Genomic DNA, 5,646 nt, shown 5'->3' with positions numbered 1-5,646 from the left:
TGTTCTTAATAAAAGTAAATGCCACCAAAATTTCTGGGCACTATGTTTCAGAAGAAAACCTTCAGAATCCCAGAGAAGGTTTATGAGGTGGTTATGGGTAGTTAAGACTTGCGAGTGTCTCCTAAAGCTATTGAGGTGCCTGTGCTCCCCACTAGCAGGACACAGAGCGTGCAGCCATGGCTGCTGACTGCACGGGTTTCAAAGAGAAAGTGAAGCATGTGGACATTTGGGTGCTGACTCTAGCTAAATTGGTTAATGACTAGTATCATCTAAATGAGGTAGCAAGCTGAAAGACTCATAATCTCTCCCCGTGCACAGATTTTAATTAAATAATTATAATGTCCTTGTTGTAATTATTTATCAGTAACTGTGCTCTTGAGTATTGCCTCTTTCGCCTTCATCTGTTCTATTAGCTCAGTTGAACAATGAAACACTCACTTGGCAAAGATGAGGGGGAAATGAATGATTCTTATTCACCACAAGATAGCACTTGAAGAATTGTCAGCGAGGCAAGATTCTAGGTTTTTGTTTATAATTTTGCTTTTTTTTTTTTTTTTCGTAGAGGAAGCTCAGTTTCTTGATCTGGGATATGATATGGTTGAGCTTGATAGAGACTCAGTTTCTCTTCTAATATTCAGACATTGAAGCCACTGAGGGGTTTCAAAAATATGACCAGAAGGCATGTTTTCTCAGCATCTAAAACTTAACATTATACATTATAACACTTATATCCCTCAAAGAATAGCATTTAAAAATGTTACTTCCTATTTTGGGACTGTGGAATCTATAGTCTATAACATAATGTGTGTCTCAAATAGTGCAAAACCCAAAAATGACTAAGCAACAGTTTTATATTAATAATACCCATAATGATTCAGAAGAGCAGTGAGTGAAGAGACTCAGTAAGCAGTAAAGCTGATTCAGGAGTCAAAATGGGGCCACAGAGGAAAACGGAGATAGATTTAGACCATGTGAAAGGAAGCAAGATCTTCATAACAGAATTCCCTAAGAAAACGTGCCTTAATAAAGCATCACTTTTCTCCATTTCTCCCAGTTCAGAAGGAAGACAAGGATTTTAATTGTCAAATGTAAGATTAAATTTGAGTAAAAGGAAGCACTTTGTGAGTGTGAGCAGTGTTTGTCAAGCACTATTATGCAACACTGGTTTTTACACATCTCCCTCCTCCTGTAATTTTCCCATTCTGCCCCTCTGCCATTCCAAAACGATCTTCCCTAACTAGTATTAGTGAAATGTAGCTTCAGATTCCACCCACTCAAGAGACTTTACATTTCATGTGGAAATCTTAAAAATTAAAATGCCTCGTCAGCCAAAAGAATATTTGGGAATGATGAGTTTTGAAAAAACTGAGTGGGTTGTATATTTGTCCAAGGAAGTTCTTTAAGTTTGAATCAGAAAGGTTGTCACCATATTTGACTACAGATATTTAAGACAAGTCTGACTTTGAAGGTTATGGGTAATAAGGAAAACACAAGGATGAAATTTTATTTCCATGCATGTTATGGATGGGTGTCCGTATGAGGCTGAATATAGGAAAGACGTAGCTCCTTTAATCTCTCCTAGTAATATATTGTACTTTTTTGTGTAGAGTCTTATTTATCTCTTGCTAGAATTATTCCTAGGTTTCCTTATTTTTAAAACTATTACATATGATATCTCAACATTTTCATCTTCTAATTGTTCCTGATAAAAATAAAAACTCTGAAGATCTGTATATAGATCTTGCATATACAATTAATTCTCATTATTCACAGTAGTTATGTTCCATAAAATCACCATGAACATTGAATTAGTGAATACTGAACCATGGCTCCCCTGGGAGTAAGATTTGTGTGAGCCTCTGGTCACATTTTCATCAACTGATTAACACATAACCTTGTTTTATTTATGTTTCTGCTTAAAGAAATATTTTTTTAAAGGTTTCATTCATTTATTTGAGAGAGAGAGAGAATGAGAGAGAGAGAGAGAGCGCGCGCACATGAGGGGGGGAGGGTCAGAGGGAGAAGCAAGCAGACTCCCCTGCTGAGCAGGGAGCTCAATGCCGGACTTGATCTGGGGACTCCAGGATCATGACCTAAGCTGAAGGCAGTCGCTTAAAGAAATCTTATTTAATATATATTGTTGATTCATTAACATTGAATTCACAGTCAGCAGCATTATAACTCATGACTGAATGAAGTTTATCTAACATGTGTATCTTCTCTGTAAGACAGATCACAGCCTTCTTGAGCATAGGGTGGGAGCTCACTGAGGCTCATTTTAAACAGCAAAGTCACCCACAAAAAAACACAAAAATGTGTAAAAATTGTGGCACAAAAAGGGACTGTCATTTATAGCGTGAGAGCTGAAACAAGAAGGTAGAATATCACCTTGTTTGACCTCAGTTGGGAACATGTATGTTGGGCAACTGAAATTTTTCAACCCTTTGTGCATGTTCACACGTCGTTATGAAGATTTTATGAGTATTGATTTTGGTGTCACAAATCAATTTTAACAGGTAGAAGAATTCATGAATACAGAATCCTAAATAATGAGGATCAACTATAGTGACTTTGCCATATTCTCTGACTTATAATTATTTAAAATTTTTTGAATACATAAAAGTGAATTCAGTTGTGAATAATAATAGCATTTTCTTCCCTTTCTAATTTTTATCAGTTTCATTTCTTTATCTTGCCTTACTCCACTAGATAATAACTCTGATACAATATGACAATAATACAGTACAACTGAGAGCAGTTATCCTCTTCTCAGGTAGAAACTCAGAGGGAAAACTTAATATTTTATGATAAGTATGGTGTTCACTAAAAGGTTTATGAGAGGTTCCTTTATCAGATTAGGAAAGTTCCCTTCTATTCTTAGTTAACTTATATTATGATGAGTGTCAAAAATTAACAAATGTTGAAATAATTATATACATGCAACTGTAGACACGTATATATGTGTGTGTGAATGTGTGCATATATATATATATATAAATAAAAAATACATACATGTGTGTGTGTTTGTGTGTGTATTTCCATCCTGGGAGTAAATCTATTTGGTTATCGATATATTTTCTTTTTATATAACTGGATTTGTTTGCATATTTCTTCAGAATTTTTGTATCTGTGTTCATGAAAGGGATTAGTGTATAATGATTTGTTCTTGCAATGCTTTTGTCAAGTTTTCACATCAAAGTTATTTAGCCTATAACATGAGTTGGAAAGTGTTTCTTTTTCTATGCTCTGAAAGAGTTTTTGTAAATCTGGTGTTATCTTAAACGTCAGTAATATTCATTCCTGGAACCAACATAGCCCAAGACTTTCTTTTGAGAAAGGATTTTATTTACATATTTGTTTCCTTAATTAGACCCAACTATTCAGATTTCTTATTTCTTTCTATATCAGTTTTCATAAATGATATTATTTCAGAAGTTCTTAATTTGCAAAAAGTCTCAGATTTATTGGTATTCAAATTATCATTTCAGATGTATCCCACAAATTTTGGGAGATTTTTATATTACATTACAAAATATTTTATAACTTTCACTGTGATTTCTTCTTTTATCTAGTGGTTATCCAGAAATAATTGCTTAATATCAAAACATTTGGATTTCTTTCTACTTGCCTTTTTTGTCACTGATGTTCAATTTTATTTCACTGTGTGATTTCAATCTTTGAGAATTAATGTTTGAGAAAAAGGTAAATTTTATTAAATGACTCATATGTACTCAAAAAATATTTTGCAGTTGTGTTTAGTGTTCTCTTAATGTTCATTACTTTCAAGTTCTTTATTGTTTTTAATGTTTTTAATCTACATATTCTTTCAATTATGAGGGAGGTATTAGAATTTCTTCTAACCTGACTGTAGATTTGACTTATCATTTATCTTCTTTCATTTATCTTCTTACTTAGATATTTTAAGCTATTATTAGGTGCATACAAATTTAGAATCATTATCCTTCCCTGGTAGAAGATAACACTAGGAAATATCCCTTTTTATTTTTAATAACTCTTCTTACTTTAAAAATCTATTTTTCCTAATATCAATATAGCTGTATCAACTTTCTTAGGTTTGGTGTTTATAGAACACAGCTTTTCCACCCTGTTACTTTAAACCTTTTTGTATTCTTATGTTTAGGGTGTGTCTCTTATAAGTAGCATACTTCTGCATTTTTCATACAAAATGACAATCTTTGTCTTCTAATTGGAGTACTTATTTCAATTTTTTAATACATTAGGTTGAGTCATATGCAATTGCCATCTTTACAAATAGAATACCTGCATTCTATGTGACTAACTCTAATTTAAATTACTTAGTAATGTACTTGCGTTTAAATCTACCTATTACTTTTGTTTTCTACTTTAAGATTTTATTTATTTATTTGAGAGACAGAGAGAGAGAGAGAGAGAGAGAGAGCATGAATGAGGGGAGGGGCAGAGGGAGAGAGAATCTGAAGCAGACTCCCTGCTGATTGGAGCCCAAAGAAGGGCTTGATCTCATGACCCTGAGATCATGACCTGAGCCAAAATCAAGAGTCGGTCACTTAACCAACTGAGCCACTCAGGTGCCCCTTTGTTTTCTATTTTTATAAACTGTTTTATGATCTTTAATTTCCAGAATTCTATCTTCTTTTGGTTACTCTATTTTAATTACTTTATTTTTTATCTTTATCCTTTATGAATGTGTTACTTACACAGTCTTACTTTTCTTTTCATGGCTAACCCAAAAATTACAAATGCACCCTCGCCTTTTAAATGTCTAATATAAATTAATAATTTTGCCACTTGTGAGTTTTTAATATTCTGCTCAGTTCTTTTAGTATTTCCTTTAGTGCTGGTTTGCAGATGCTAATTCCTTAGTTTTTTCTCCTGTGATGTCTCTACCTCACTTTCATTTTTGAAGACTACTTCTGAGATTCTGCAATGAGGCTAACCCTTCAGGGGTCTCAACTAAAATCCTGAAGTAATTATCAGGGCCCCTCTTTCTTCTTAGGATCTGTATTTCAGTTTTTGTCTCTCTATAACTTTAAGTCTTCTATAAGCTTTGCTCAGCTTCTTAGCTATTTAGGAATTGGCATACTGCCTTGAAGGAATAAGAAAAGCCAAATGTCAGACTCACTTCTGTGCCCCTCAAAACCTTTGTTGCTGCTTTGTGAACTTTCCAATGACTTCAAACACATTTAAAAAATTATCTAGCTTTTCTAATTGTTCTCAGTAAAAGAGTTATAACAACTAGCCTGCCACTCAAAAATTCTAGAATAGCAATTTAAATTTCCTCATGTATGGAAATTTCTGTCTCAAACTAAGCAGGGTTTAAAGTTTTGGGAATTCTACAACATAATCTTAGTATTTACCTGTGTGATGTCATCCCAATTAGTTTGACTATAAAGTACTACATTGCTTATTAATTCAATACATATTGCTTAATATTATTGCATCATGAATATATTTTTATGAGATGAGATATGGTAGAATGTTTGGAGACAATATCTTTTTTCCAAGGAAAACAGTTATTAAAATTTAATTAATATTTTACTTGACCTTCTGACATATCTGGTTGTTTTTTCATTATACCTGGTTTGAGAATCTGTTCAAAGGGTTGACCCTGAGAGCCCCAGGCTTGGGAAAAAGGAATTCATTGTT

This window comes from Eumetopias jubatus, unplaced genomic scaffold, assembly GCF_037043125.1.
Source record: "Eumetopias jubatus isolate StellerSeaLion01/CBP00866 unplaced genomic scaffold, mEumJub1_p1.0 scaffold_14, whole genome shotgun sequence".
NCBI lineage: Eukaryota > Metazoa > Chordata > Mammalia > Carnivora > Otariidae > Eumetopias > Eumetopias jubatus.
The sequence above is the reverse complement of the archived record's forward strand: the minus strand, read 5'-3'. Positions refer to the sequence as shown.